This window comes from Neofelis nebulosa, chromosome 17 (assembly GCF_028018385.1).
Source record: "Neofelis nebulosa isolate mNeoNeb1 chromosome 17, mNeoNeb1.pri, whole genome shotgun sequence".
Lineage (NCBI taxonomy): Eukaryota > Metazoa > Chordata > Mammalia > Carnivora > Felidae > Neofelis > Neofelis nebulosa.
The window spans coordinates 14,124,769-14,136,880 of NC_080798.1; the positions used below are offsets into that span (position 1 = coordinate 14,124,769).

Here is a 12,112-nt window from a genome sequence, read left to right on the forward strand (position 1 = left end):
AGGAGAGGGGCAGAGAGAGGGAGACACAGAATCTGAAGGAGGCTCCAGGCTCTGAACTGTCAGCACAGAGCCTGACGCAGGACTTGAACTCACAGACCATGAGATCATGACCTGAGCCGAAGTCAGACACTCAACTGACTGAGCCACCCAGGGGTCCCAAGTTGTTAATATTTTTTTAATCCACACATTCAAACATTCATGTAAGCCTTCAGCAACATGAGTTCTGCCAGAGTCCATCCTTGTAGACCTCTTGCCCCCAGGTCTTTCTTGTTACAACAGTTTCAGGAGCCCTGAAGGATTCAGTACTTAGGAGAGAGTCCAGAAGATACTGGGAAAAGTGTTCTGGAAAGGAAGCCATCAGAGTCTCAGAATCTGCTTTTGAGAAAAGAGCTGGTTGATTCCTTCTACATTAGTTTCTGTGATTTACATCATGTGACCCTGTTCTCTTGTCCAGAGATTCCACATCTGCACCAAAAGAAGGCAGCTTTCTAGAGGCTGGATGGGTGGTCAATGAGATTGACAAAAATCTGACCAAAGGGACATTTTGAAATTATTCCCCACCCCTGGTGCCTTCCAAAGGGATGTTTTGGGCAGTCATATCATTTTTACTACATTACCTCACTGTCTTGTCCACAGTTGTTTGGCTTAAAGACAATCTTCAAAAAGACAATCTTCTCATCTGCTGAGAGGACAAGGAGTCAATCCATGGTTTAGATCAATCCAATTCACTTTGAACACTATGTGAACCCAACACTATGAACCCAAAGTCACTTTGCTCGAGTAAGTCACGATGCCAGGGAAAGCCAGAAACACATTCAAGCCAAATGTTGTGGGTTCACAAAAGCCTTCAAGTAGGCATGTTGAGGGAAGCAAAACAGGAAGCTATGAGTCCCCAGGGAGATATTGAGAGATACAGCCTTAATTCCCATAATGTGTTCCATGAAAGTACTTTCTGTATTTTTACTTGCATTTCCTTAACTCAATCTCAACAAGGAGATTATCCTGGGTGGGCTTGGCTTAATCACCAGCCCAGTCAGACCCTTCATCCACCAGCTCAAATAGAAGCAAGTGGGGAAGTCAGACCTTCAGGAGAAAGGGCATCAGACTCCCTCCCTGACTGGAGGAGTGTGAAAGCATTTGTAGGCGTGTCTAAAATCCATCACGACGTCCTTGAAAAGGTTTGGGAGAGAATAGGAATAGGAGGTTTGTGGGCCGCTGTTCGTGGTGCTGATGAGTGGTTGCCTTTCGGGACTGTGGCTGCTTTTCCCAGCCCTGAAACAATGGGGACACACACAAACCTCTCCAAGCATCTGACGCAGCAGAGGAAGGAATGATATGGAAAGAAAAGGAAGGGCGCCTGGACAGAGGGAGAAACAAACGTACAAAATCTGCCGAGGTGGCAGCATCACAGACAGCTAGGAGGAAGCAGAGATTTGTATTGACATCATTTTCCAATAATTGCACCTCTTAAGAAGTACGTATTTTGTTCTCACTGGGGGTGGAGCTCTTGTGCCATTGATGTAGTACAATTGATAGCTTTCGTTGTGCCCTCCCAGCTTCCGCTCCTCCTTCTTCAGATAGCAGCACCGGTACTTAGCTCTGGGTATCTCAACATCCCCACTAGATGAAATCTACTTGGGGGTTGATCAAGTTGCCCCATGCAAGTTTCCCTGGCCACATGACCCAAGTCAGGTCCACCAGGTACTTAGTCCTCTCTGGATTTTGAATTTTGAGTGGTTGAGTGCCGCAAACAATGAGGACCCAGACACCCTACTGTGGCTTCCAGACCTAGCTGTCAATCAACACACCCCTGTCCCACTGGCCTCTCTCTTTCCTGAACCTCAGGAGTCCTTTCAGGTTGAGGACTGCTACCCTTGCTGCTCCCTTTACCTGCGATTCTCTTTCCTCTTTATTTCTCAACAGGCTTCACTTTCATCCTCCAGACCTCTGCATAAATGCTCTCTTTAGAAGATTGAATCAACTTATTTAAAGTAGCCCTCTAGGGGAGCCAGGGTAGCTCAGTCCGTTAAGCAGCTGACTTCAGTTCAGGTCATGATCTTACACTCCATGAGTCTGAGCCCTATGTTGGGCTCTGTGCTGACAGCTCAGAGCCTGCAGCCTGCTTCAGATTCCGTGTCTCCCTCTCTCTCTGCCCCTACTCTACTCACACTCTGTCTCTGTCTCTCTGTCTAAATATAAACATTAAAAACATTAAAAATAAATAAAGTAGCCCTCTAATTAAATTACTTTTAATTTTCTTACTCTGTTTTCTTTTCTTTTTTACAATTTTTATTTATTTTTGAGAGAGAGAGAGAGCGTGCACAGGCACAAGCAGTGGAGGGGCAGAGAGAGGGAGACACAGGATCTGAAGCAGGCTCTGAAGCAGGCTCTGCACTGTGAGCGCAGAGCCCAGTGGAGGGCTCAAACTCACAAACTGTGAGATCATGACCTGAGCCGAAATCAAGAGTCGGCAGCTTAACTGACTGAGCCACCCAGGTGCCCCACTCTGTTTTAGTTTCTTGGTCCCACTCACTAGCCAACACCTTGTGTATGTATTAACTTGTTTATTATAGTCTACTTCCTCTACACTATGATGTCACTCTCTGAAGTATCTGTAGTGCCTGGAACACTGCCTGGCCCACACTAAGATCATATGGTCTTTTTCCCCTTTGACCTATTAATGTAATGGCTTACGTTAATACATTTCCTAATACTGAAACATCTTGTGTTTTTTAGACTTAGGAGAACTGAGGCTCAGATATCTAGAAGGGACTTTTCCAAAGTCACATAATCAGTCTGTTATGTTTCTCTAGGTCCTTTCCTTTTTTGTTGGGATTGCAGCAAGAGGGTTCCAAATAGATCCAAGAGACATTAAAAAAATTAAAAATAAGAAAAATGCACAGCTTAAACAGTCCAAGACTAGGATGACAGCTCCATGTGTCTAGGGCACCATGAAATCAAGGACTTAGGTGCCTTCTTCCTGCCCGGCCACTTTCAGCGAGTGCTTTAGTTCCTATGTTGTGCGTTTTTTATCTGCTTGGTTTCACATCCTTGCCTGGCTCCACGTTAGAATTAGCAAGAAGCAAGGATGTATGGGATTTTTGAGGTGGAAACCAAGGAGCAGCCATTTTTCTTTGAAGACTGCCATAAGTCACAGACATTGGGAGACAGATTTAGAATTGGTGAAGGGTTCTGGTTTGTCCTCGATCTTATTTTTCTACATACAACTGTCCTTCCCAACTGCTGGTCCTGCTGATCAAAAATGGCCCCAAACCCACCACCAGCCATCTCACTTTGAACTCACAGAAGTGGTAGCCCAAAAAGCCAATAAGCTTCTAGAGAAGTTCCTCCCCCTTCGTGGTCTTTCTCTAACAATGGATGTGCCTAACATCCAGATTTCTGACTCACTCATCTGTCTCAGGGCTGTTTAATGAGCTTTCTCTGGTTCTTGATTCCCTGTTCAGATCTTTATCTTTCTAGCTAGCCCCACCATTTTGTAAGGTCTAATTTCTATAATAAATTCCTTATTCTGTAGTATTATAGTCACTTGAGTGGACTCAGGAATGAATCTTTCAGCCTCAGCCAAGCCTTCGGATCAATTTAGCCCCAGGCAGCAACCTCACGAGAGACCCAAAATAAAGTTTCCACCAGTATCATTTCTACCCAGTTTACCTAGTCTCTGTTGTTTCATATTTACTATGGCTTTACAGTTTGCATGGCTCAGGATATGAGAACAAAACGGCACAGAAGGGATATCTTTGGCAACTCATCTGGATGCACGTGAATCCACTTGGGACATCTCAGTCCAGACCAAAGAAACTTGGCAGCATCTGAAGAGTCTCAGAGGTCTTAAAAGCTCCTGAAATGGTACCAGGCCTCAGACTCTCTCTCCAGTTTCTTCCTCTGTATGAAGTGGATGTGGCACATAACAGCATGAAAGATACAGAGCAGATAGCCAGAAGGTGATAGGCATGTCCTGAATGCACTTCTTAGCACATCTACAACAATGGGTGCTCACCACATGGTTAACTTCTATACACTTAGATGACTGTCTTCATCAGTACGTGGCTGTTGCTGGTTGGGTTCTTTGGGAAGCAGACTCTGACATGGAGTTTGGTCTGTAGGATAGTTATTAGGGAGTGTTGTTGGCATCAACCAACACCCATAGAAGGGAGACCAGGAAGCAGGAGTGGGTGGAGGAAGAAGTTAGCTCTGTGGCTGATTCCATACCAGCCTCAGCTAACTCCATGGGTGCTCTGGAGCAATATGGCTCATCAGAATTGTCCTGCATCTCCATCAATCGCTGAAGTGTGCTGCCCCAGAAAAGGCATGACCTTGGGTGAGGTGCACCCCTCCCCCTAACTTGTATAGAAAGTTTGATTCAACGTGCAATATTTTCCAGCAAAAAGGCAACGTACAGGAAGGGGTGCTGTACACAACTGCTACAGAAACAAACACGATGCTGGAAAAGAAAGAAAAAAAGGTGGGATTTATTGGTGCTATTTTCCTGCACTCGAAACTAGACGGGCAGTTGTCATTAGCTCCAAAGTAGAAGAAAACAAAGCTGACACTGAAATAACACCATACAGGCTAATGTCAACATCAGTGAAATTTACTCACTGACTCACCCAACAGAAGGTCACTGCCAACAAGTGTTACTCTACACATCCATTAGTTAAATATACAATTTCATTTTTTCCAGTTTTTCTTTCTTTTCTTTTCTTTTGTTTTTGTTTTGTTTTGTTTTTTTTGTTTTTGTTTTTTAAGTTTTAATGCAAAGCCAACATCTTTGCTACCCTGGTGAACATGCCCTTTTGCTCAGAGGGTCTCCTTCTTTGTTGAGCAGAGGTGGACCCTGAGGCTGACAGCTGGGGGCCGGTGACACTCTCAGCCACTGGGCTTGCAATTCTGCCTTGAAGGAGGGTGGGGACGACAAAGCTAATCCATCACCATGGGTCACAGGAATCCCCACATCTAAGGGGTAAATATTATTTTTAAAAATTTTTTAATGTTCATTTTATTTTTTATTTTTTAAAAATTCTTTTTAATGTTTATTTTTGAGAGACAGAGAGAGCACAAGTGGGGGAAAGGCAGAGAGAGATAGGGAGACACAGAATCTGATGCAGGCTCCAGGCTCCAAGCTGTCAGCAAAGACCCAGACATGGGGCTCAAACTCACAAACCATGGGATCATGACCTGGTGGAAGTAGATTGCTTAACCAACTGAGCCACCCAGACTCCCCTAGGGGGTAAATATTATGGAACATGTTTCCTCTTCATTGGCTTATATGTTTTTGATCCTTAATGAGCCTTTGGCTTTCCTTTTGCACAACTGAAGGGCTCACTGAAGCATCTTTCCCTAAAGAAAAAGGACTAAAACATGTCTTAATGCTAATTACAGTCAGAAAACTTTGGGCTTCCTCAAAATAGCAGTTTGGTCCTCTTCTCTAGCCTTTTGGATTTAAAAATTGTCAGGTCCTTGAAAATAGATGTTCAAACAAAAACTTTAACATGGATGTTTGTAGCAACACTATTCACAACAGTCAAGAGGTGGACACAACCCAATTGGCCATCAGCACCAAAAATGTGTTCTATCCATACAATAAAATATTATTCAGCCATAAAAAGGAACAAAATTCTGATTCATGCTCCAACACTGAAACATTTTGAAAGCCTTGAAAACATGTTAAGTAGAAGAAGCCAATTGAGGGGAGCCTGGGTGGCTCAGTTGGTTAAGCGTCTGACTTTAGCTCGGGTTATGATCTCACGATTCATGACTTCAAGCCCCACGTTGGGCTCTGTGCTGACAGCTTGGAGCCTGGAGCCTGCTTCAGATTCTGTGTCTCCCTCTCTCTCTGTCCCTCCCCTGCTTGTGCTCTGTCTGTCTGTCTGTCTCTCAACATAAATAAACATGAAGAAGAAGAAGAAGAAGAAGAAGAAGAAGAAGAAGAAGAAGAAGAAGAAGAAGAAGAAGAAGAAGAAGAAGGGGGAAGAAGAAGCCAGTCACAGAAGACCACATATCATAGTTGACTCTTGAACAGCGTAGGGGGTAGGTGGCACTGACCTCTTTTGTAGTTGAAAATCCATAATTAACTTTGACTCCCCCCAAACATAACTACTAATATTTACTATTGACCAGAAGTCTTACCAATAATATAACCAGTTGATTAACACATATTTGGTGTGTTATATGCAATATATATTATATTCTTATAAAAGGAAGCTAGAGAAAAGAAAATGTTATTAAGAAAGTCATAAGGAAGGGGTGACTGGGTGACTCAGTCAGTTAAGCATCCAACTCTTGATTTCCTCTCAGATCATGATCTTGCAGTTCATAGGTTCAAGCCTCATGTTGGGCTCCGTGCTGACAGTGGACAGTGTGGAACCTGCTTAGGATTCTCTCTATTTCTCTCTCTCTCTCTCTCTCTCTCTCTCTGCCTCTCCTTTGCTCGCTCTCTCTCTCTCTTGAAAATAAATAAATAAACTTAAAAGAAAAGAAAATCATAAGGAAGAAAAAATACATTTACAGGGATACCCTTGGAATCTCACCTGGGTTCACCTGAATCCACTTGGGACATCACAGTCCAGGCCAAAGAAACTTGGCAGCATCTGAAAAGTCCCCCAGACCTTAGAAGTTCCTGAAATGGTACCAGGTCTCAGAATCTCTCTCCAGTTTCCTCCCTCTGTGGTGTAGGAAGTGGTTATAGCACATATCAATATGGCAGACACAGAACAGACGGCCAGCAGGTGGTAGGCATGTCCTCAATGTACTTCTTAGCACATCCAAAGCAATCCACACATGTTTATTGGGGGGAAAATCCACATATAAGCAGACCCGCACAGTTCAAACCCACTGTTGAAGGGTCACCTGTATAGGCTTTCATCTACACCAAATGTCCAGAGTAGATAATCCATAGAGACAGAGTGTAGACTAGCGGTTGCCAGGGGCTGGGGAGGAAGGAGGGGGACTGGGTGGTGGCTGCCTAATAGATATGGGATTTCCACTTGGGGTGGTGAAAAAGTTCTGGAACTAGGTGGTGGTAACGGCCGCACAGTATTGTGACTGTAGTTAACGTCACTGAGTTGCACACTTCCAAGTAGTTGAAATGGCAAGCTTTATGTTATGTGTATTTTGCCAAAATAAAAAAATAAAATATTAAAAACTTATTAGGATAAATAAATAAATATTTTTTTTAAAAGGGGCGCCTGGGTGGCTCAGTCGGTTAAGTGTTCGACTTCAGCACAGGTCATGATCTCACAGCTCTTGAGTTTGAGCCCCACATCGGGCTCTGTGCTGACAGCTCAGAGCCTGGAGCCTGCTTTGGATTCTGTGTCTCCTTCTATATCTCTCTCTGCCCCTCCCCCCGCTCATGCTCTGTCTCTCTCTCTCTCTCTCAAAAATAAATAAACATTAAAAATTAAGGGGCGCCTGGGTGGCTCAGTCAGTTAAGCGGCCGACTTCGGCTCAGGTCATGATCTCGCGGTCCGTGGGTTCGAACCCCGCAGCGGGCTCTGTGCTGACAACTCAGAGCCTGGAGCCTGTTTCAGATTCTGTGTCTCCCCCTCTCTGACCCTCCCCCGTTCATTCTCTGTCTCTGTCTCAAAAATAAATAAACGTTAAAAAAATTTAAAAAAAAAATAAAAAAAATACTTATTGGGTCCTGGAGCGCTTGGGTGGCTCAGTGGGTTGAGCGACCAACTTCGTTCAGGTCATGATCTCATGGTTCATGGGTTTGAGCCCCACATCGGGCTCTGCGCTGACAGCTCAGAACCTGGAGCCTGTTTTGGATTCTATGTCTCCATCTCTCTCTCTCTCTCTCTCTCTCTCTCTATCTCTGTGTCCCTCTCCTGCTCACTCTCTGTCTCTGTCTCTCTCTCAAAAATAAACATTAAAAAAAACCTGATTATAGTTAAAAAAAAAAAAAAAACTTATTGGTCCTGCAGTAGTCACATCACCTGGTGCTTCTTCCCCATTACCCTCCTGGCACCGAACGGCTTCCGCCCTGGTACCCAAAGCCTCTTTCACTTGGGGGAAGCAGACCCCAGAGGAAAAAGTCGGGTATTGGCCTTCCTTCTAAAACCTCACCGCACAGCAGAGACGGTGGTTGTTCCTCAGGGAAATCCCTGCAGCCCCAGCCCAACCGCCGCAGCCGCTGGGCCCTACGGTCGCAGCCCCTCCTCCCGCAGGGGGCGCACGAGCCCCACGGTGACCCGCTTGACAGGCGGGCCCCACCGAGGTCCTCTGGCCAGAGCTGCAGTCACACCCACCCCGCCGCCTCCCAGGCCAGATCTGTGGGTGGGTGGGGAAGGGGCCAGCCTCGGCCAAGGTTGGTGCTTGTTTTGTTTCCAAAGGAAACAGTTTCAACAGCAGGAGCCAGAACTTAGATTATGAAATCAGAGGTCAGGCCTTGTCGGGAATGGGTGAGAGGGATGGTGCAGTTGGGGGGTGGGGAGGGTGAGAGGAAGCAGGGAGGAGAAGCAAAAGGAGGACGGGGAGAAGAAAAAGAGAGGGCCAGCCACCTTCACCCCTGCCCTGCTCTAGAGCCCCAACTCAGGCCTCTGCTGCACCTCTCACCTGGAATGTTGCTACTATTAAGTTATCCCTTAGTATTTCCTGTGGAGTAGCCTCTCAAGGGGCAGCAACACAGCAGGGATTGAGACAGCAGGTGTCCTGCCCTCACAGAGCACATGGTGGGAGAGACAAACCTGCCCCCCCCCCCCCCGCCGCAAGAGCGACAGTCCAGAGGGGTCAGGGCTGGGCTGGGAGACACAGGCAGGGGGTCACCACCCAGATGGTAAGCTCTCAGGGAGTTTGGACAACCAGCCTCTCTCTGTTTCTCCCTGCCCTCCTGCCTCCTGCTTCTCCCTGCCTGTCCTTCTCCTTCATCTCTTTACTCCCCCAGATTTCTCACAGGTATCTGCTCAGCTGAGTGGGAGGTTCATTCCCAACCTCCCCAGGCAGGCCTCTCTCACTCAGGAAATGTGAGGTTGGGAGAGCTGGGGGCTGGGGTATGTGTCTATGAGCATGTGTCAACAGGAGCCAGGCCCTGGGAGATGGCTGCCTGCCTGGACACAGCTGTCTCCCCGACTAGGGACATGGTGAGGGAGGCACTGGGCCGCCGGGGTCACTGCTGTGTCCCCAGCACCTCGCACTGTAATATTCTGGTGAAATCTAACAAAGGAAGTTTCCCTCCTAAAAGTATTTCCAGCTTGATATTCCCTTTTTTTTTTTTTTTTTGAGAGAGAGACAGACAGACAGACAGAACACAAGTGGGGAAAGGGCAGAGAGAGAGGGAGCACAGTATATGAAGCACGTTCTAGCTTCTGAGCCGTGAGCACAGAGCCCGACACGGGGCTCGAAGTCACAAACCGTGAGATCATGACCTGAACCGAAGTCGGACACTTAACCGCTGAGCCACCCGGGCGCCCCCAAAGTGGATATTCTTTACTCTGTCAATTCACCATAATTTGGGATCTGGTTCTTAACCTTTGTTTTCTTAGATTCCATATTTGTATGTGACTTTGAATCATCCAGTGCTGTGACTTGGAGCAAGTTTCTTAAGCTTTTTGTCTCACTTTCCCCATCCACAATCCCCTCCTCCAAGGCATGTGGAGATTAACTGAGTTAATACTTGTGAGAAAGGCAGATAGAGCCACTAGTGGTCCAGGGGGAGCCTTATACATGAGTTTATTGTCTTTACCAATCAACAAAGTTTTAGTGAGCACGTACTACATGCTAATGTAGGCACAGGGGCTGTATAGCAAAGAACATGAAAATCAAAGTCCCTCCCCTCATGAAGGCTGTAAATTCTAGCAGGTGCAGCCAACTAAAAGCAAGCAGCACACCAAATAAATACAATGACTTCAGCCAGTGATAAACACCATGAAGAAAATTAAGCAAGGAAACGTAAAAGATACTGAATGATGGGGGCTGCTGGAGATTGGGTGGTCAGGAAGGGCTTCTTTCAGGAGGTGATTTCTGAGACTCAGCCATGGGAAGCTGTGGGGAGAAGCATTCCTGGCAGAGGAAATGCCTTGGTGAGGGCAAAAGCCTTGAGGCAAGTGCCAGCCTGAAGAACTTTGGGAGCCATCAATGACTCTTCCTGTCCAAATGACAGCTATGAGGACAGGGATTCTCATTGATTTATTTATTGTTGTTGCAACTGTTTGCTTTGGTCCCTGTGGACCCCCATCCTTCAGAACAGCACCCAACATGTAGTAAGGTTAATAATAACCATGTGTGGGTGGAGTACTACATGGCAATGAGAAAGAACGAAATATGGCCCTTTGTAGCAACGTGGATGGAACTGGAGAGTGTGATGCTAAGTGAAATAAGCCATACAGAGAAAGACAGATACTATATGTTTTCACTCTTATGTGGATCCTGAGAAGCTTAACAGAAACCCATTGGGGAGGGGAAGGAAAAAAAAAAAGAGGTTAGAATGGGAGAGAGCCAAAGCATAAGAGACTGTTAAAAACTGAGAACAAACTGAGGGTTGATGGGGGGTGGGAGGGAGGGGAGGGTGGGTGATGGGTATTGAGGAGGGCACCTGTTGGGATGAGCACTGGGTGTTGTATGGAAACCAATTTGACAATAAATTTCATATATTGAAAAAAAAAAGAACAATAAAAAATAAAAATAAAAGGGGCGCCTGGGTGGCGCAGTCGGTTAAGCGTCCGACTTCAGCCAGGTCACGATCTCGCGGTCCGTGAGTTCGAGCCCCGCGTCAGGCTCTGGGCTGATGGCTCAGAGCCTGGAGCCTGTTTCCGATTCTGTGTCTCCCTCTCTCTCTGCCCCTTCCCCGTTCATGCTCTGTCTCTCTCTGTCCCAAAAAATAAAAAATAAATAAAAAACGTTGAAAAATAAAAATAAAAAATAATAATAACCATGTGTGGAACAAATTAGAGCTGTACCTTCCAGGGATCCAGAATACTTGAGCTCAGTTTCTCCAGGTAGGCATTATGGAACCCCATGATTCACAATCATTTTGAGGGCATTCAGAGGGTCCTTCCAACAATTTTTGGACTCTAGATTAAGAACTCTCACTTCTGCAAATTTAGGGGGCACAATTTTAGGGTCCCCAGTGCTCTCTCTCTCTTGGGAGTGGAGGACTTAAAATGGCAGATTGGAGCCAGACAGCCTGGGTGTTGCCTCCTCGCTAGTGACCTTGACTTAACCTTCTGCATGCCTCAGTCTCCCCCTCTGTGAAATGGAGGTCACGGTTGCCCTTACTGTGTGGGGTTGCTGTGGGACCAGCTGGGTGTGTGCAGAGTGCTCAGACCATTCCCAGACATAGTCAGGGCTCTGTCAGTGTTATCTGTTGTCCTTGTCACTGAAGCAGGTAGTTGGGATTACAAGGGATCAGGTCTGTCAGGGCCCGACACATAAAACTTACTAGAAAAATATAATGTCTGCTGGCTGTTAGCAAGGCTGGGCCAGGTCGCCAGCCCTCTGAGGAGATCATCTGTCTGGTCCCCACTGTCACTCTGTTTCTGCCTCAGGCAGGTCTCTGTCTCCTTCCCTGGACTCTTGTGGCTCTTCTTTGTGTCTCTGTGTCCCTCTCCCTCACCTTCTATCTCAGGCTCTATTTCTTGCTTCTCTAGATCTCTCCATGTACCCAGGTCTCTCTCTTTGTCTGCGTTATCTCTGAGTGAGTGTCCCCTAACTCTACCTCTTCCCTCCTCTGTCTGTGTCTTTCCCTCCTGGGCTCTGTCTGTCTTGTGCCTTCCTCTGATTCCTTCTCCTTGCCACTCTGGGTCCCAGTTGACCCCTCCCTCCTGTCCTCTCCACCTCTCTCTCTCCTCATCTCTCTCTGACACTCTCTCTCTGTCCCCTGCCACTCTTTCTCTTGCTTTCTGTAACCCTGAGCTTGCTTTCTTTGCTCTCTTCTTACTTACATATGTTCTTTGCCCAGATCCCTCCCCTTCTGACTCCTGCCAAGTAAGACGGGGCTGATTATGTAATTGTTTGTTATGCATATGGGCAGTGGGGGATGAGGAGGAGACCAGGAAGGAACAATTTTCTTTCTTCTCCCCCTTCTTAACTCTCTCTCTCTTTTTTTTTTTTTTTCAGTCCACCAACCTGGCCTCATAGATGCTCTCCCAGCTCATTC

The 12,112-nt window shown here is 46.4% G+C and overlaps 1 long non-coding RNA gene across 1 annotated transcript in view; it reads right to left on the reverse strand.

Annotated features, from left to right (window-relative positions):
- Positions 1–762: 762 nt before the first annotated feature.
- LOC131498957 (uncharacterized) overlaps positions 763–12,112 on the reverse strand; it is a 54,483-nt gene continuing 43,133 nt past the window's right edge. Inside the window, exons 6-7 of the long non-coding RNA XR_009255648.1 lie at positions 6,549–6,637; positions 763–4,462 (exon numbers count right to left, since the gene is read on the reverse strand). This is a non-coding gene — a long non-coding RNA (uncharacterized LOC131498957). The remainder of the gene's footprint in view (positions 4,463–6,548; positions 6,638–12,112) is intronic.